The sequence below is a fragment of the Cavia porcellus genome, unplaced genomic scaffold, assembly GCF_034190915.1.
Source record: "Cavia porcellus strain 051 isolate PalLab524CR breed Dunkin Hartley unplaced genomic scaffold, mCavPor4.1 scaffold_1, whole genome shotgun sequence".
NCBI classification, from domain to species: domain Eukaryota; kingdom Metazoa; phylum Chordata; class Mammalia; order Rodentia; family Caviidae; genus Cavia; species Cavia porcellus.
Genome location: NW_026947484.1, coordinates 183,821,937 through 183,843,506, shown reverse-complemented (window position 1 = coordinate 183,843,506; position 21,570 = coordinate 183,821,937). Strand labels below are relative to the sequence as shown.

The 21,570-nt window shown below is 34.6% G+C and overlaps 1 long non-coding RNA gene across 2 annotated transcripts in view; it reads right to left on the bottom strand.

The window, feature by feature from the left end:
* LOC134470415 (uncharacterized) overlaps positions 1-21,570 on the bottom strand; it is an 85,090-nt gene that overhangs the window by 9,387 nt on the left and 54,133 nt on the right. The window contains exon 4 of one of the 2 annotated variants that reach the window (XR_010039259.1): positions 14,154-20,764. The exons of the other annotated variant lie outside the window; for it this stretch is intronic. This is a non-coding gene — a long non-coding RNA (uncharacterized LOC134470415). Of the gene's footprint in view, positions 1-14,153; positions 20,765-21,570 lie in introns of those variants that run through there. 2 annotated transcript variants of the gene reach the window in all.

The following is a 21,570-nucleotide window of genomic DNA, read 5'->3' as shown; positions in this document are numbered from 1 at the left end:
TTGAAGATAACAAGAGACATCATGGTAACCACTATAGATCACTTTCTTTTGTGGTTTTCAATCAGGTCCTATGTCCATTCTTTTGTTTTGAGTGACCCCATTTTGGTTTTTTGTTGTTGTTATTGTTGTTGTCTTTGTATTTTTTCTTATTTGATTGTAGTCATTTCAAAATAAAAATTAAAAAATTTTTAAAAGTTTACTGCTGTATTTTAATTTTAAACAGGAAGGATTTATGTTTATACTTATTTTCCCTCTTTTTTTATTAGCACATGTTTGTAGTACACAAAGATTTTTTTAAAAACTTGGCTTTTAAATGTATAAAATTGCAAACACTAGTGAGAATATGAACTACAAAAAGTGAATCAGCTCCAGAACAATGGGATTAGATGATCAGCAAGCAGCAGTTTAGATCAAAATAAACATAAGCCTTCTCTTAGGGCTGGAGATTTAGCTCAGCGGCATAAGCACCTGCCTTGCAAGCAGGCGGTTGTGAGTTCGATCCCTGGTACGAGGAAAAAAAAAAGAAAACATAAGCCTTCTCAGGTCCGACCTTTCCTCCCATGGCTATGTTTGAAAATGAGGTTCCAAAAACTGATGCAAATTTCTGCTCAAATTGGGTATGTTCAAACCATATTTTAAAATAATCTCTATTACCACTGAGGGTGTGGGGCATATGAATTATACAAAAGCTTAGAAAAAAAATACAATGAAGTTGATTTTTAAAAAGTACAGCAAATATTCTAATCTCTAAATCAGGATATGCCTCACTAGAGACTTTATATCTTTGCAAAATTCCTATAGAAAACTAAGAAAGTTGGTCACATATTATTCCACTAATAAAATTTTAATAAATAATATGATCATACTTTAAAAATCTAATCTCTTTAAAATAAAATAATACATAAGTGATGAGAATTAATAAAGGAGAAAATTGGAATCCGGAGAGTAATAAAATCTAGAATACTACAAGGCAAGAATACAATATTTCTGAATCCCTAAGTATTTCCAATGTTACAAAGGACAGGCTAGAGCCAAGTGTGGTTAGCACATTTTTAATTCCAGAAACTCAAAAAGCAAAGCAGGAAAATCATATGTTCCAGCCTGGACAAAATAAATAGGGTTAGATATATAGCTCAATGTTAGAGAAACCCTGGCTTCAACACCAGTACCAAAAGAAGACAGAAAAAAATAAACATCTAAGTAAAAGACTGAAGAAGAAACATGAATCAAATTTTAAAAAGCCACACTAGTGGCCATTTGATTAGGAAGAAACCATAGATGAAGGTCTCATTTGGGGAAAAATAGCATAAAATTCTTTCTTCTCTAATTAACAACAGTTGCAAAGCAAAATAAAAATGCAAATTTAGAAAGAATAACAACATAAAATCACAAATAGCTGTATAAATATATAAGCAATATATAACATATAATACAATAAATATATAAATAGTATATATATATATATATATATATTTATAGTTTCATCAAAGCTCTTAACTTTCTCTACTCTTTTACCAAATACATCTATTCCTAAGATTTTATCTGATGAAAATTTTCAGTAGCAAGCATGCCAGTTCACATGCATTCATTGCCTGTAATGCACCCAAAATGTTTAACCAAAGCATACTTTGGAGAAACAAGAGAGGAGAGCAGAGAAAGGTTAGAATCAGCATCTCCCTAGTCCTCCAGTGGCCTAATACTATGGCAGAATACCGAACCTGTGTTATCAGACATCTCCCCTTGGAATAAATGCAGTTGCTGATGTAGACATTTTTTGTTTTGTTTTGTTTCTCTGAATGGACAGCAGTGGTTCGTGAATCCCTGAACAAATGTCATTTGGAGAGAGTGAGGGGACTGGAGTTGGACATCAGATATTTACTATATCAGCTGGGCAGACCTGAATGCTGACATTCAGGACTCAGCATTCAGGACTCAGACATTTAGGACATTTCTTCCTCTCTCATCTGCCACATCTCCCTGTCCTTTCTACTCTTAGATTATAGATTCAGAAATTGGGCTGCAGTAAAGGGGACACAGTAGAAATGAGACTTTTGAGGAGGGGATTTATCATTGAGTTTTGCCTTCATATAGTTTAACCAAAAAAAGCTTAATTAAGAGAGATATGATTATCTTAACTGTCTTAAGAAAGATATGATTATTTTACTGTCTCACATACCAAATAAATAAACCAAATTTTTGGGTTAATTGACATTGTGAGGTGTGAATCAATGTGTTTATTCGGTCCATACTCTCCTTGCATTTTTGGTTCTCTATATTTAGGCTTTAAATATAACAGATAATTTTTTATGATACACTAGAAATTTTACCCATTGTGTCAAAATACTCTGAGTGCTACTTAAATCTATTATTTTATCAGACAGTTGCTTCATTTAAATTGATCACACAGGTTGTCTTATTTGCTTTTCTTTCAGTGTTAAGATGAAATATCTGACACTAAAAGCTAAAGGAGGAAAGTTTTATCTCGGCTCAGAGTTTGTAGAGGTTTCATCCATAGTTATCTGACTTCAAGGCAGGCTGCCATGATGGAGGGGCACAGCAGAAGAGAAATATTCCATGGTGAGGCGGGTAATAGGCAGCAAGCCTCCCTTTCCCTTTTGCTCCATCCAAGCTGCAAGTCTTTCAGGTGGTGCCACCCACACACAGAGTGGCCCTTCCATTATTTGTTCCCAGAACTATGCTACACCATTTAGATTAGGAGCCAGCACCCTGACAGGGGTCTCCAAGATGCAAAGCAGACAGCACAACATCTGGTCAGATGTAAACTTGGACAGCCAAGTAGATACTACACAAAAGGGTGATAATGACTGAAGGTTACTCAGCACACAGCATTTCAGGGGATGTCAGTGTGTGTTACCACCTTCTTCTACTATACTACTGCTATGGGGCATGTATGTACCTCTCCCTACTCCAATTTTTTCTGAAAGTGAGAAGCAATTATAGAAGAAGTGAGGAAGAAAAATATCAGTTTTATGGGACAATACTGAAGGGACTGAAAGCAATACTGAGTTTACTGATTTTACTTAGACTTGCCCAAATCCAATTCCTCAGCTTTCAATGAAAAGTGGCTTACAATAAAGAGTAAATTTAACAAAAACCTAGTTCTTTTCTTTTGATATCAAAAGTCTATGGACTCCCTAATTATCTTGAAGGATGGATACAAAGTGAAAATCAATTATTTGTAGAGAAACGAATATATTTAGATACATTTAGATTATAGATACTTATCCAGCTATGAATTCCTTATGGTGTACAGAAATTAACTGAGTTGCTGTGTATTCTCTATCAACACATATTCTGCATGATTTTACCTCTTCGCTAATGTGTGATGAAAGCATACAACAGTCTGTAAGCTATTTCCCTTACACCAACACCTGTTTTATTTTCTCACTTTCCAAGGTGAGATAATTGCAAACAGAACTTTTAAAAATTGTACATGATGGTTTTTCCAAAATGAAAAATAAAACCTGGAACTGTTCTGAACATTTAAATATGGAAGAATGATCAAATAAATTATAATATATTCTGAGTTATTCTCAATTACTAAGAGTGTCAAATAATATAATATGAAAAAATCTAAGGATATATCTACCTGGCAATGTTATGAATTGTCAAAGTATAATATTCTCTATAAAAAAAACAAGAACTGCTACATTTTAGCTTAAGATATTTATAACTTAATTGTCTGGATCAAGTATATATTTGTTCTTCCACCACAAAAAAAAAAAAAAAATGTATCTCTTATCTGAAAGCTTCCCTATCAGTCAGAAGGAATAAAAACCACCATTGTTACACTTCATCTATGCTCTACATTTAAATATCACACAGTTTATGGCAATACAATATTTCTTGTCTTTCTGTGTCTTGCTTGGCTTTGTATCACTAACACTACATTGAAATTATCACACATTAGCTACTCAGTCCATGTTTATTGAATGCATAAAAGACAGCACTGTTTTCAGAGGACACACTCAAAATTTAAGTTTTTTGGTTAATTGAAGGGCTTACACCTTAAATGGGAATTGTCAAGACTGATAAACACTAAAAAGAAGAAACACAAGAAAAAGAAAATTGACATTGATTTTAGCAATCATCCACAAAACTATTGAGCATTCATAAAATGAAAGTCAGAAAATACTCTGGAAATTCCAAATGTGTATTTGAAGAAGGGTATCTTTCTTTGATTCTGACAAGAGGTCAACTGATCTCAATTAGAGTTGTCACACGCGCGATTCATTTTAAAACTAGACTGCTCTTATCAGCAAGTTGTTTGATTAGCATAAAAGTCATAAAACTGCATTTAACTTGAGTTACTTTTTTTCCTTTGTCAATTTCCTAGTGGGAGAAAATTAGCTGAAGAAAAGGTGGAATAAAAGAGACAAATTACCAGCCAATCATTGTAATTCAAAATGCCACTTATTCCTGTGATTTATTTCCTGTGATTTATACCAATTTGGACTTATGTTAATGCCACACTGCAACAGTCTCCTTCTATTTGTAATCTGTATCCTGACTAACAGGAAAAAAATAATCTGGGAATCAGTTGTAGTTCTCAAAGCCTAACAAACACTCCGGCTGTCTTAAACACCATGATAGTTGCTAGTTTATGTTTCGTCTAGTAGAACTCCATTGTGCTGGAAGAACCTTGTTTGAGTCTTACAGTATTTGTCATGAGTATGGCTAAAACATTTTGGAAGTTCTTGCTTTAGGCGCAACTGAAGTAGCAATAGGGATTAACATTCTTTGCCCTAAAAAACTTAATAATTGGCTCTATTGTAATTAAACAATAGTGTAATCCAGGAATGTTCTAAAGTCTTCAGGAGAAATCCAAAGCAGAAGGAAAAACAATCTGGAACATTTTGTTACAGTTTATTTATGCTTCACATCGTTTTGTTTTGTTTTGTTTTTTGTAATATTTATTTTTGATTCAGAATCTTACTATGTAGTTCAGGCTGGCTTTGAAGTCACTTCTCTCTGTTCCTGTTAGGAAAACAGGATTTAGCAACATTTGAACACAAATCTAGCCTCCAAAAGTCCTACTACAATTTCACTAAAGGTTTACAACAAATTTGAATTTACCTATAAATTCCATTTGCTCTTAGGTTCCTGCTACCTCCATAAGCACAACTGAATCATAAATTTAGACTTTGTTTCTCAATAGAAGTAAGAACAGACTCTAGGAGCATTTTTGGAATCTGTGGGTGCACTGTTTAGATGTTACACTTACTAAGGATACAACTAGTTTCAGTGAGTAGGAAACAGAGATTGTAGATATCCCAACATCTGCAGAATTGCTATCTTGACTTAAAATATTTCCTATTTTATGTGGTTGACAACTATCCCTTAAAGACAGTGATTATCAACCTTTAGTTTACATCAGAATCATTTGAAGGACTTGTTAAAATACAGATTGCTGTTCCTCACCACCAGTAGTGATTCAATAAGCCTGAGATAGTCATACAATTTGCATGTCTAACAAGTTCTCCAGGTGTCTCTGATGCTGCAGTTCCAGGGATCGGTCTTTGAAAATTATTGCTACACAGATACTGATATAGCTGAAACATCGTGTCATACTTATTTGGCTGAAGAAGGAAGTTCACCACTAGTTCAAAGCAGGTTTAGGCTACATAATCAACCTAAACTACACAGCAAGACCTTGTTAAAAGAGAGAGACAGAGACAGAGAGACAGAGACAGAGACAGACAGACAGAGACAGAGAGAGAAAAAAGAAAACAAAAAATAATTTTGCGTGATTTAATTCAATTGAATCTTATTATACTGCAACTTATATAACGTAAGAAATTTGGACTTTATTATCATTAGACTTTGACCAGGAGTGGTTAGCATTTCATGAAAATCACCAAGAAGAAGCTATCATAAGTGACAGTGTCAGCATCAATACAACATATCTCTATCTGCTTGCATTTATAGCTTTTACATGTAAGCATATAGCAGGAGACTGAGACTCCCTTTAACAAACAGAATCAATAATTGTCAAATTAGTAAGAAGATATGAAAAGTAGAGATTTCTCTGTTTCATTAATGTTAGCTATTTCAAAACATTTATACCATTGCCATCCTACTATACCACAGGTTTTAAAACTTATTTTAATGTTTTAGAAATCTACTCCACAACTCCCCAATATCTTGTTTATTACTGTTTACAATGAATTCCTGTTTGCATTTCAAAGGATATAGTTTCTAAGATTCTTTTACGTATTGGAGACCCACATCAAGATTTCAAAGCAGAGCATGTTTTTATCACTCCCTTTGGCCATATCATAAAATAATTATTTAACTCTACTCAAAAAATAGAACACAATTCATTTGCAATTATACTACAGTCCTTCGTGGTATCCACTTACACATCACTCTTTGTCTGTTATGCTTTTTGTCTGGATGCCCCCAATCCTCATGCAGTCATGAGGGCAGACTCCTAGAGTTTGTGACTGATTCACAATCCAGTGCTAGGATTATCGATATCAGTGCTACAACCACTCCTAGGGTGAGTACCCTAGTACAGTATAAGGGACAGGAGAGTCTTCTTTTGCATTTCTCCTTTGTTGCTTTTTCTATTTTCTGGTGTCAATGAACTGTTGTCTTCAGCATGTGGCACTCTGCCTTGGGACCAGCTGAATATGGACTGAAACCTCCACAAACTCAGTTAAATAAACCTTTCCTTCCTCAATTTTGAGCACCAGGCATTTTGTCTCAGCAATGAGAGAAAAATAACCAAGGCAGAATTTGATATCAGATAAATGGAGTCATTTCTGTGACGATACCTGACCATGTGGTTTAAATGTCTTTGGGAATGGTTTGTGAGAAGAGTTTGAAGAGGTTATGAGGTTTGAAAAGGTTTAGGTTGCCTAAAAGCATAGAGCTGAATATCTTAGACTGTTCTACATGGGAGATTCTGGTCAGAGTTTAAAAGACCAGACCACTGGTAAAGTCCAGGCTCGGGAGGTTTCTACTAAGAAGAAGGACTGCATTGGTTGTTGGATTCTAGATGATGCATATATAGCTTAGCAAAAAGTTTGTCTGCATTTTGCTCCTGTCCAGAGACTTTGCCTGACACTGGGATTAAGGACGACAGACTGATTAATCTAGCAGAAGAAATTTCAAGGCAGTACAATGTGGAGGCTGCAGCATGGCTATTGTTGGGGCTTTTAGCCATATTTTTGTTGAGGACCAAGAACAAAGAGCTCCTCCAACAGAATGATTTAAAATATTGTGCATTTGGCCAAAAAGAAGCTCCACTAAAGTTGTGGACTGTAAAGGTAGAATTAAAAAGATCTGAATTTCTGAGAAGGAACAGGAGAATATAAAAGATGGCCTGGGGACATCACAAGAAGCAGCAAGTCTCCCCTTTGCAGTCTCAAAATACCAAAAGTGAAAGGCTTTGCCCTGAGGAGAAAGCTGCAGAGCACCATGTCCCAGAATATTGGCAGTCACATTATACTCCAGAATGCTGGTAGCTGCCACATCAGATTCCAAAATGTCAGCAACTGTACCAGGTTCCAGAAGGGCAGCATCCTATAGAATTTTTTCCTTGGAATTGGATTCAGAGTGCTCAGAATTCAGGCATTTGACTCCTACAGCCTTGAGGGAAACCTGACTGCCTCTCCAGCTGACAGTGGACCTTGGCACTACCCACAGGCAGTGGTTTTAGGTGCATGTAGAGCAAGAGTTCTGAGATTAAAAAGGCTTCCACCTAGATTTCAGAAGAAATCCGGGAGACCAGGCAGTGTGCCCCTGAAAGGGCAATATGTGAAGCTGTGAGAGTGAAACCAAAAGTGCAAGGTAGATCCCAGAAGTTTACAAAATCCAAGTATGTGAATCATCTAAAGAAAGCTGGGAGGATTGAGAAAAGCTGGTCTACGACAAAAGCCATGGACCTACAACCACCACTAGTGCCATGGGGGCAGAGTCACATAAGCCTTTTGAAGCTCACAATTTATCACAGAATACTTTGCACATTCCACATGGAACTGCAAGACTTAATGTCTGTCCTTTGGATTTGGCACTTGCTTTGGTCCCAATGCTTTGTATTCTCCTATTTGCATCTATTGGATTGCTAATGTTTATCTCATGCCATTGTATGTTGGAAGTGTTTAACTTTTCATTTGTACAGGACCTCACAGCTAAGCATTTGCCTTAGACCATGGGAGAAACTTGGGACTTGGACTTTTCACAATTCTAAGACTGTTAGGACTTTCGAAACTCTTGGAGATGGACTAAATGTCTTTTGCATAAAAGGATGTGAATGAGTCTTTGGGGGACCAGAGGCAGAATGTCACGGTTTGTTTCTGGATGCCCTTCCAAAGCCTCCTGTAGTCATGGGGACAGGCTCCTAGAGTTTGTGACTGACTCATAGTCCAATGCTGGGACTAGTCACCCTAGGATGGGTAGTCTACATACACTATAAGGGACAGAAAGACTCTTCTTTCATGCCCCTCCCTTGTTGCTTTTGCTGTATCGTGGTCTCCATGAACCGTTGCCCTCTGCCATGTGCCACTCCGCCTTGGAGCCAATGTAGAATGGACTGAAACCTTCACAAATTATGAGCTAAATGTACCTTTCCTTCCTTAATTTTGGGCATTGGGTATTTTGTTTCAGCAATGAGAGGAAAGAAACTAAGATATTGTCTTAACATATTAGTGTCTTTCAATTAAGTTTATTTCTCACTTTTTTCTACCATATACAAGTAAGTGCCATCTGTTTTTACTGACTTTAATGCTTTTTCTTAGTTAAATATATACTCTTATCTTTCTTATTTTTCTTAGTTTTTATATATGGTTAGAGTGTCATGCGTATTTTGCTAATAGACATATTTGAAGTACATTAAAGTATACATGAATTTTATTGCAGGTACTAAAGAAGACTTTAGAAATGTTTCTTACAAATGGGAACATCAGACTGATAAAACAGAATTACTGTTTTAGGACACAGTTGAGTCCTTTCACTTTTTTTTAATAGAAGCAGAGGCTTATACTAAAGTTATTTGTCTGAGAACACATAAATATTTAGATAAATTAACTAAAAATTTGAGTTTACTAATTTTAAATTCAATGATCCTACAACTAAAATAAAGGTATTGTTACTACATTTATCCTTTTCTTATTTTAACATAGAAGACCAAAAGTCAAATTGGGAGATTTATGTAATTTCTGGCCATGAATTACCAAAACAGCAACTGAATTTGTTCACAGCTACCGATATAATTTTTCTGTAGAAAATTTCATGTATTGGTTTTCTTCATCTAAAATCTATAAATCCACAAGTTCTTGTTTGAGCCAAAGAAATTGTGTTGTCTGTGATCCCTTTTTCATTATAGCATACTTTTACTCTACCTCCAAATGCTAAGAAATTGGTTCAGGCAGCATTTTAAAAGTGATACATTTCCCAGGGAAAGACACAGAAATGGAGGCAATCATCTTCAACTGACAGATAGGGGGGAGCTCAGAAAAGCTTAAAACTCAGTCAATACTGAATCAGAATAAGTACAAAGAAATACCAAATTATATAAAGGCAGCTTTCAAAAATACAGCACTCACAATCCAGAAGATACAATCCAGGAAACACTTTGAAAGCTCACCTCAGTATTTATTAAGCAGTCCTATTGCGTGCTTTAAAAATTGCCAAGTGTTGGTCAAAAACTTACTTCCTCAAGACACAATAGTTGAATGTCTTACAATGTGACTTGGAAAAATGAATCATCCCAGCAATGAATATGTGTCAAATTTATGACCTTAGCCTTCCACAGAACCAGTGCCCCTTTATTGTTTTTGTTACTGTTATTGTTTTATGCTTATATTTTTGTTGTTTATTTCATGTTCCTCTCTCAGCAATAGTCATAGGAAGAACCAACAACATGAAATTGAGCAGAGAGAAAAAAAAAACTTGATCTCAGAAGGCACAGAATTTTTTTTCTTTTCTGTGACCATAAGAACTATATATAAACTATATAGTTTTCATCTTTTCTGCCAGAAACTTCAGAACCACTGTAGAATATAACCGTAAGAAATAACATGGGGTCCTGTTGTAGTAATGTTTGTATTTTCTTTCCACTCTTCAAATTTTTTTATGTTTTATATTTTACTATATTTTACATAATAAAGCATTAGTTTTTATTTCAGACTACTTTAAATCCTCTTTTTGATGATGTGGAAAGTAAACAACTTTGAATAAATTAGATCATAATGCTTTACTCATATTCAATTCCTTTGGTTTCAACTATGTAAGAGTTTTGCTTCTCTTTAAATTTTCCAGTTACCTTGAACCTGAGAAATACATGCTTCTTTAGGAAAAGCAGATTACCTGAGATCTATGGCTAAGAATGTTTCATATATATAACTAAGGAAGAACTATCAGACAGCAAGATAAATTTTATATCTAATGAAAGAATATTCCAGGATAAAATTACATGTGAACAAAGATTTATTAGCGTTTTGTTGGCATAGAAAAAGAAGTATGATTTGAGCTAGTTGGAGGTACATCCTGCCTGTGTCAGAGCAGAATACAGTAATAAAAAGATAGAAAGATATCTTGGAATTTATAAGTTAAGAAGTGAACCCCCCAAAAAATACACTTAACTCTCATGATTTTACCACTGAAACTTCGTATATTTTTCAAGGAAAGTATGTCATTAGAAAATGCAACAAAATAGTTCCAAAAACTGTGAAGAAAAAGCCTGTAAACTGAAATTCAAAGAATAAAAGGAGCCAGTGAGGTGAAGAGGTAAGCAGAGAAGATTCTAGGCACCAAAAACCACAACGGTTGGTGCCTCAAGGGAAGACAGAGCCTAATGCATTTGTTTAGGGATAACAAGCTCACCAAAAGCATAGTGAGCAACATTAAAAGAGTAATAAAATTAAATTAACAGCCCAGACACAGAGAAGGTTTAAACAAGGACTAATATAATCTGATCTGCATATTTAAAATGTTACCATGTATACAATAATCTGTACGTGCTGATTCAAGGGAAAATGGGCGTAGACAGATGTGCAGTAAACTAAATACAAGGGGTGATTATTCAGATTAAAGTGGTGTATGCAAAGGTAATTAGGAGAGATCTAACTCCTCTCATTGGCAATGGAAGTGTTAGGACACGGTTTCATAGTTCTTTGTGTCTCTTTTTTTTTTTTTAATCTTCACCCCAAGGAGCAAGCCAAAGTAAAAACAGTAACATCAATTAAATAAATAAATAACTGAATACCATCAAGATCTGAGATTGTGACCAAGTGGGGGATAATTCTTTATCACACAGAAATAGCTATGCTAATGTTTGTCTTAACGGAGATTTGCTTGATAACCAAATTGCAATCTTCAACAACTCTGTATCATGGAAGATTTTGTTACCTTTTGTTGTGTTGTGTTTTTGTTCTTGCTTTCTACTTTCTATTCAGATAAACAGAGAAAATGCCAAGAACTCACAATTCTCATTTTCCCATTATCATCGTCATAATTAGACGAACAAACCCATAAAATCAGGAATCGGTGAAAGAAGTCATAATAATACAAAGGAAATCCAAAGAAAATTAATTCATGCAGAGCAGTGGTGGCAAACCTATGGCATGGGTCCTACAGTGGACTTGGAGAGCCATCTCTGTGGGCATGTGAGCCAAGTTGTCCCACATCATGCAGCAGCAGATCATCGGATGCTGAGGTTTAATTGCAGTGTTGGCAATTTGTGATAAATAAGAGAGCTTTACACTGCAGTTTGAGCACTCAGTCTCTAAAAGTTTTGCCATCAGTAATGTAGAGTTTTAAATATTTACTGGGCATGTTCCCCTGTGCTTTTTCTACAACAAACATTTGCAGTCGATGTATATGTTTCAATATGTTTAGGCATCAGAAATACACTAGAGATAAGGATAAGCCTTTTAAGAACTTTCCCTGTATTTCACAGTATATTGGGATTTATTTACTGAACTTTCAGAACAGCATACATTTGCAGTTTTTTTTCTTTTTAAATCCCTGATTAAATAATTAAATGAGATGCACAGAGGAAAAAAATTAGCATATAAGTTTGTGTAATAGGTTTAATGGTTTAATGGTTGCATGATTGGAGAGATACATGCATACACACACACATTAGTACACACATCAGAATCTAGAGTCATTTTGTGGAATGAAATCATCATTTTACTCACCTCAATGGATTTCTCAGGCACAGGAATTTGTTACAAACCAAAATCCTTTTTTAAAATCCATTTTAAAGTGAGCCGTGTAGAATATTGTGCAAAGTATTTTAATCTTTTCTAAAGATATCAAAAGTTTCACTAATATTTTCAAAAAATATTAAATGAGAATTTGTACAAAATTAATTATTGAGGAAATTAATTATTGAGGAAAAAAGAATAGAAAATTGTTTAGAAAATAAATTATTATTATATGTTAAAATAATAACAATTATTTTAAACAAATAAAAGCATAAAATCTTCTTCTATAAATAAGTCACGTACAACTAGGTTTATTTGTAAAAATTCAGTCTTCACAAAAATTTTGGAAACAAGGATAAATTTCTAGAGGACCAGAGATATAACTAAGTCGCACAAGTAACTGCCTTGCAAGCAAAAGGTCCTGAGTTTGACTCCCAGTATCAAAAACAGAAACAAAACAAAAGGATGAATTTCTAAAAATGAAAGGTCAGTTCCCACTTGTGGAGACTTCTGTATTTTGTGCTTAACCAGACTTCCCATAACCACACCGTGACTCACATCTTAGGATTCCACACACCATCACAGACCCTTGAGGCACAAGAGTGTTCGATCATAAACTTTAGAAGATATTGATTTGTTAAAATGTGTAAGGGCATAAACAGAACCTTTGTATGACCTTAATCAGGATGGAAAAACACTAGTCCATCATGAAGCACAAACTCACTCGAGGGTAACATCCTTCAGCTGTGCATCAGAGACTAAAACAAAAATATTCATGGGACAGAATATTTTTGTATTTGTTGTTAAGAAAAATAAATGCTAAATATTATACACGCCGACTTTAAAAAGAACAAGAAATATAAAACATATATCTTTGATTGCTACAGAATGATTTAACAAGAATTATTGCTATTTAAGGGAGGAGAAAGGAAAAAAGCAGACAAAAGAAAAATGGATAAAATAAGATGAAAGAGGGAAAGATAGACAAAAGAAACAAGTGGAAAACAGCAAGAAGGAACCGCCAGCTTACAAAGGTCATCGATTAGAAGTAAGACTTGCTGAGGTGATGCAAAAAGAAAGTGATGGTAATTCCAAACAAGATATTTTCCTCATGCTTAACAGCTAAAGCCAGTGGGGCATTTCTGGTCCCAAGGACTCGTAACTACTGGTGATCCTGGTTCATGTAGTCATATTACTATAGTTTCTCACAACCTCTTTCACCAAGTCCATGCTCAAACTACTCTTTGTGAGAAAAAAGAAAAAAAGCATTTTAAAATTGCTTGCTTTCATTTAAAAATCAAATTTCCCTGACACTGTACTCTATTAAGTCTCAAGGCCAAGAAAAGTGTAACATGGTCAAAAACAAGCCATAAAATTTTCCCCCAAAATTGAAGTTTTTATTCCAACCTTAAAATGAAAAAATGGATTTTTTATACTAGTACTTATTTGATCCAAATCCATCATTTTTCTGAAAACAGAAAATTTACCTAATTTTGAAGTGAGAAAATACTTTCTAGTTCTCCTCAACATTCAGATTTTTCTGTTAGTCTGTCTTAGTTTGGTAGTAAAAACTGATTTAATAATGAAAGTTTAAATTTCTTTAGATGTAAGAATTATTTAAAGCTTCAATGTTTATTGTGAGGCCTTTACAGTATTAATTAAAATGATTTACTATGTCTGCAGAGTAATTACTATTGTATTTTTAGTATTCTATTCTTTCTGACATTCTAATTTAGACTCTAAAGCTATTAGGATAATTAACTGTGACATTCAAATTTTGTGTATTCTTTCAGTAAAAATGAATTATGAAAAATGTTAAACATTAATATCAAATACAATGTTAATGTTTAAAAAATAAGCAGTTATTCTTTTCAAATATATTGCATCTAAAAATATTTAAAGGAAGTATCACTTATAATTAAATCCCTCTACTGAAAATTAAAGAAATAACAATTGTGTCAATAAACTCAATAAGAATGACAAAATATTGAAATGAATGACAAACATCTGATGAATGGGATTCCATGAGACTTACAAGGGTAAGTCATTAAGGTGCTATCATTGGACTTCGTCTCTCTCGAGGACATGACTCTTTAGAGCCCTGGGCTGCTATTTAAAGAAACCACATGGAGTGACCAGGAAACTACACAGAGTAACATGCCAAACAATCACTAACTGCTCCACTACCCCTTCCCTTCATGGTGCATTTCCTCCCTCAAAGCCATATCCACCAAATCATGAACCCAAACCTGTGTGCCAAACAAACCTTCGCTTAAAGGTCATCTCCAGTATTTGTCATAGTGACAGAAGGCTGACTAACACAAACAGTGTTGCCAAGGTTTATGGAACCCATCAATTCACTTTCCATTTTTGCAGATTCATCCAAAAAAATCTACGTGATAGTGACTTGGAATCCACCTCTGAAAGACTGAAAGTGTAAACTGAAAACTAAATACTTGAAAGACATGGGCAGGATATTTATTTTTGTTCAAAGAAAAAAAAAAGAAAATAACAAAGTATTTATTCAACATTGGAAGAATTTTGAGGCTTTATTTACTCACAGGAAAGCCCTACTGTATTTTGAAAAGAAGGAAGCATGATGTACACAGGAGGCTTGTATCCAATGAAAATGATACTGTGTACTCTCAAAGCCCTTTTACATAGTATTTTACCCAAACTCTACAAAAGTATTCTACAGAACTGAAGGCTTATTGCCAAGCTAGAGAGAAAGTAATGGAGATTTAGAGAGGCTAAGCTGTCAGGTATCACTTTCTCTACAACCAACATCAGGTCAAACTCTTTTATGAGTGTTTATTACATTGTATTCATTTCCACACTAATACTTAAAATATTTTTTATTTCCACTTTTTTACATGATTTGGTTAAATAATAAATATGTTTCCCCTCCTACCCAGGACTGTACAGAGGTTTTACTCACTCAGAACCATCCAAATATTTAGGTTACTAATGTAGTAAGCAACATTTTATGAATAAATGCACTACAGTACTCAGGAAGAGCATCAAGATAATACCTGAAAAGTACCAGGCCACTGAAGTGAATCTAAATTTCCAAATCCCTAGCTCTTCCAAGGAAGGAAGAAAGGAAGGAAGGAAGGAAGGAAGGAAGGAAGGAAGAAAGAAAGAAAGCTCTCAAGATTTTAAAAATATTTTCCTATTTATCTAGAATTTATATGCTTAAACTCAGTCACTAGAAACAGTGATTAACAATTCATAAAATTAGATATGCATTAAAAAATATTTTTGATGTGTTATTCGACTATTTAAGTATTCATTCAACAAATACTTTTAAGTGCCTACTAAAACTAGGGTAGGTTTTTGTAGGAAATTGAAAATTAAATGTAACATGCAATTTAGGTTCTCCAGGAATTTGTAATCTATTTGAAGGTACTAGAAAATCATATATAATTTTTTATTTTATTTTAAAGAAAAGATAAAACAATGGTACAAAATTTCAAAACAAGATTGTAGGAGAGTAAATTGATAGTATATTGCATATTGTTAACTTTGAAGTAGTTGCTTATATAACAAGATGATGGAGTACTACTCAGCTATAAAGAAGGATCGCATTGAGATATTTATAAATAAATGGGCGCAGCTTTAGACCATACTCATAAGTGAAATAAATCAAACTCGCAGGTGTGAATACCGAATAGTTTCCCTAGTGTAAGAAATGATTCAAACATATAAAAGTACGTGGTAATCATGATTTCCCATTATGTGGCCTTGAAGCCTTATAAAGTTTTCATTCATTAATTGGAATGGCTTTATTCTGGGCTGCTTGATACTATTGCTTGTGATGAAATGAATAGCTAGTTTGAAGAAAACAAGACATCATAACAGCTAGTGCTGATTTAATATCATCTTGTTTTGAAGCCCCACCAAACTATGGCTCTTCTCTCTCCATTGGTTTTATCATGTTGTATTTGCTGGATTTTATTATATGTGATAGTATAAACAAAAATTGTTATAGGCAAAGAGATAATACAGAAACCATTGTTCGTTTTCTGTTCGCTGGTTCTAAATATCCTGTAATACTTTCATCCACTTGAATGGTTTTACACTGTCTTGGTATGTTTGATGCTATAGTATATGAAGTTATATTCAAATATTTCAAGGAAAAAGACACTACGGTAATTACTATTAAGTCAGGTTATTTAGTGGTAAAGCACTAGGTTGCTGAAATTGTCATGCTTTGACCTGTATTGTTATGTTGTTATTGTCTTTTAACTCAATCTCTCCCTTATTCATTAAAAAAATTATTTAGTTATTTTTTATTATTTTTAATTAAGGGGAAAAAATCAAAAAATTAGCAGGATATAGTATAGTAACTTTTTTGATTTCCTATGTACTTGATTTGAAGTCCTGTATAATTCCCACTATCTTGTTTTGACTGATTTTAGACTCTGTTCCATTCTGTTTGATAGTATCAAGTTTGAGGGTATAGGCAACTACTTTGAAGGCAATAAGATTCACTATGATGCCCATTCTGGTTTGACTATTATCTTCTTTTGTAGTCCTGTAATGTTTCCAATGTTTAGGTTTTATTGGTCTTGTTCTGTACTGTTTTTTTTTTCAACTTTATCAAACCTAATGATATAGGCAATTCTATTTAAGGAAGCAAGAGGCATTATGGTAACCATTGTTGATAACCTTGTACTCTGTTTTTACATCATGTGCTATGTCTATCCTTGGTTTTGACTGACAGCTTTGTTTTGTCATATTTGGTTTTATTCTCTTCCAAAAAAAAGTAATAAGAACTATGGGAGTAATAAAACCCCAAATCTGTAAATTTTGTTGTAAAAAAGAGAGGGGGGAAAAAGTGCTCTAAAGAATACAACTGCAAGTGTGTTTAGGTGTGTTAGGATACATGACCATATTACTGAGTTTTTGTTGGATCATTGAACACAATTATTTGCAGTCTCACTATCTGAATGTCCACTTTGTATCCTGTGACTTGAGCAACTATCTCTAAGATGATAATGTGTAATCTATTAACTGGTGATTTACTGGGTGTTTTTTTTTTTTGTAGTTCTGTATTACTTGTACCCTTACACTGTTTTGTTTTGTTTTGATTTGTTTTGTTTTGTTTTTTCTCTTTTTCCTTTTAAATAAAATTTAAAAAAAAGAAAATCCTGACTACAAGAAACGGAAAAAAAGAAAAATTGATCAAACAAATCTTTCTTTTCTTTTTTTCTTTTAAAGAGAATAAAAGAGGACAGAACAAAGCAAATCAGAACAGAACAATGTAAGCAACACAGCACTTCACAACAAGACAACCATATATTAACAGTAGCTACCATATCTCTTTTCTTTGAAATAGTTGAGCATACCTTCACACACAATGATATCAAACTTAACAAAATAGTATAAAACCATTCAAGAGAATGAAAGTATTAAAGGGCACTGAAACCCAAATAACAGAAAACGAACAATGGCTACTATATTATCTCATTTTCCATAAAAAATTTGTTTATACTACCACACATGTTAAAATTCAATAAGACACAACATGAGAGAACCAATGGAAATAACAGAACAAAAGTATAGTATGACTTTAAAGCAAGATGGTAGGAAATCAGCAATGGCTGCCATAATGTCTTGTTTTCTTCAAAGTAGCAGTTCATACCATCACACATAATAAAATCAAGCAAAACAGAATAAAATCATTCCAATCAATGAATGAAAACATTATAAGACTTCAAAGCAATATAATGGGTAACCATGATTCCCATAAAATCTTATGTATTCTTACCATTTCTTACACTAGGGAGACTATACAGTATTTATACATATGAGTTTGATTTATTGCCCTTATGAGTATGGTCTAAGGTGTCCATTTATTTTTACCTCAATGTGGTCATTCTTTATAGCTGAGTAGGACTCCATTGTACAAAAATACCATATCTTTTTTATCCATTCCTCAGTTGATGGACATTTAGGTTTTTTCCAAGACCTGGCTATTACAAATTGTGCTGCTATAAACATAGGTGCACATATATCAGTGTGGTATCATGTTTTCAGTTCTTTTGGGAATATGCCCAGAAGTGGACAAACCTTTCTTTTTAATGAACTAATAACAATTAGTAGTATAACTATCTTAAATATTTTGTGTATATATTTTTTCTTTTTCTTCTTTTCTCTTTTCCTGCATAACAAATAATTAAGTTCTAAAAACACTATGTAGTAAAATAATCCTATTCAGCATGCAACAAAGATGAAGCTGCTAAATGAATTCTCCTGCAAAAAGGAAGACAAAGTAAGCATGACTCATGAGATCACTGTGGAAACTACATGTCTGAATAGGAAACTGGTAAGTGGATGGGGATGCAGCTGGGAGAGGACTGTGTGGTAAGGAGGGAAAGGTATGCAAAGTGCAGATTGTGGTCTTCATGTTCCCTTAATCCTACAATATGTTAGGAATCATAACCTTTCTATTAATAAGTCACCCTGGAAATTATAATTACAGAATGGGATTAGAAATGGCGAAGATGGCTGACATAGTCAACAAGGTGATCGGTGAGTATTCCGTATAATACAGCTGAGATTTCGCAACCTAAAAGCAACAATTCTAAGTTCTTTGAATGAATACTGTGAGATAGGAGGAAATGAGTACAATATAAAAATATAGCACAGGTCCTAAATTCTTTTTTCAGAGGATGCAAAGAAGATGCAATCATTTACTGAAAAAAAGAAAAATTGTGGTGAGTGAAAATTATGAGACCTGATAGATTATTCAGCACACATGGACAGATAGGTAGATAGATAGATAGATAGATAGAAATTAAAGAGGATATTGAAGAAATAATAGGCATCTGTGAGGCATCTAAAATTAATTTTTTAATTTTAAATTTAAAAATTAAAATGTTAAAATAGAAAAAAATTAAAAAGAAGCCATAAAAAACTGATATCAAGTAGAACACGAAAAGGAAAAATATATAATTGAAAGTCATCAGCACATGGAAAGCATTTACTGACCAAAATACAGAATAAATCATACATAGTTTGAGATGAAAAAAAGTGATAAAGAAAACCAACAGTTAGGGCTTTAACAGAACTATAAGAGACAGAAAGGTTGGAACAGATAAATGAAGTTAACTTTGTGAGACTAACGGCCCCAAAACCAAAAGAAGGCAGAACTGAAAGATGAGATAGTCAACAAGCATGTGCTGCTCAAAGTGTAAATGATGTAAGGACAATGCTTAGTCAGCTTTCTAACTTTGTAACAAACACTTGCGATAAGTCAACTAATACAGGGAAAAGATTTGTCTCAACTCAGTTTTGAAGGCTTTAATCTATGAAAAATAGGCTCTGTTATTTTGGTGTACAATGAAGCAGCTTATCATAATGCAAGACTTCACTTCAAGTCCAGAAAATAAAAGAGAGAAATGGAAAGGGATGAATTCTCAGCAGCCCCTTAAAAGGTGCCGCTCTAATGACCTGAAGATCCCTACTTGACCCCCCTTTTAGTTTCTACCACCTCCGCATAACAGCAAAGCACAGACCAAACTCCTAATGCCTGGCCTTTGTCTGACATCCTACACCTAAACCATAGTAGACTAAAAGTGAAATGTTGGATTTGGCGATTAGGAAATTGTAACCACAATGAAGACAGTTTCATTTGGGTGACAGAGGCAGAAAGACGGATGTCAGTGGCATTGCGGGTAACATCTAAAATGGCCCCCAAATTCTTATAGTCAGAGAAGGGGATTTTTTTTTTTTCTACCAGGGAATCAAATTCATGACTGTGCACTTGCAAGGCAGGTGCTTATGTCGCTGAGCTAAATCCCCAGCCCTGAGATGGGAATTTTGAAAGTGATTGGGTCTCAGTGGAACAGTCCGTTGGTAAGTTCATAGCTGAATATGCTGTTAGGAGGTGAGGCCTAGACAAAAGGGGCAGTTCCCTGGGAGCGTGACCAGATGTGTTCCCCCTGGCTCCTCTCTCTGCTCTCTGATTCTCGGCCAGCATTACACAAGTGACTTTCCTCTGCCAGGCTTGCCACTATGATGTCTCTGCCTTGAGGACAGCCCACCAAGGACTGAACCTGCTGAAACTGTGATCCAAAATAAATCTGTCCTCATTTAAGTTTCAGATATTGGATATTTTATCCCAGTGACAGGGAAGTGACCCACACAAAACACTGGCACCAGTGACGGGGTCAATTCTGTGACTGTAAGTGTGGTGGATTAATAAGGTCAACTTGTAACACACAGATAAACTGAAACAGTGTAGCTTTCGGTGTGGAAAGCCCAGCTGAGACTGCTGCCAAGACACAAAAGGAGAACTGGTGTGCTGTTGATCCTCCTGGAGAAGAAGCTGTCACACTGGTTTTCCTGATATGAACTCAGCTTCTCACATCCTTGGAGGAGCTCCAGTCTTCGCCGTCCCTGAGGACGACTGTGATTCTCTCTGGAGGAGCTCTGGTCCTTTGAGGGTCACTTCCTGGCTCCAGTGCAGACCCTTCAGCCTTCTGGCACAGACCCTTTATCCCACTGTGCAGACTTTTTATTTCCCAGGTACAAAGAGGTAGCATGGTAGGATTTAAAATATGAGTGGGAGAACTGAGCTGAAAAGAAAGGGGCAAAGAACTATAGTCAGTGACAGTGGTAATGAAGAGGCCAAACGATGAGGAGCTTCTATTTGGGTTGTTGAAAAAATTGATTTTTCAGTCAGAGCAGACAGCACATGAGCAAAAATATTAGGATTAATATCTTATGTCTTAGAAACTGTCTTAAGGCCAGAGTTTAAGCCTTATTTGTATCTTGGAAAAGTCCAAAAATGGCCCCACTGGGAGACTTTGGTTGGCTAAATTGATGGGAATGAAGAGACTTTGAGATATCAATAATTTATCAAGGTGTATGTCATTATTTCTTTACTTTAAAAACTGATATGTAGTACTTCAAAGAATAAACAACTGGGATCTCATCTTATTAGAAAGTTTTTGTACATCAAAAGAAATCACCAACAGAGCCCACAGAATGGGAAAAAATATTTTAGCCAACTGTCCCTCAGACAAAAGGCTTCTATCTAAAACATACAAAGAATTGAAAAACAATCAGACCCTTCAAATTTAAAGGCCCAATCCAAAAATGGACATCAGAGATGATGCTTCTAGGATGAATAAATACAAATGACAAATAAATATATGAAAAACCACTCAACATCACTGGTCATCCAAGAGATGCAACTTAAAACAACACTCAGATTCCATCTTACTCCAGAAAGAAAGGCTATTGTCAAGAAATCAACTAATAACAAATGCTGGTGAGGCTGTGGGAGAAAGGAAATCTTTCTTCACTGTTGATGGGAGAGTAGATTGGTACAAATATTGTGGGAATCAGTGTGGAGATTCCTCAAAAATAGAATTGGAAG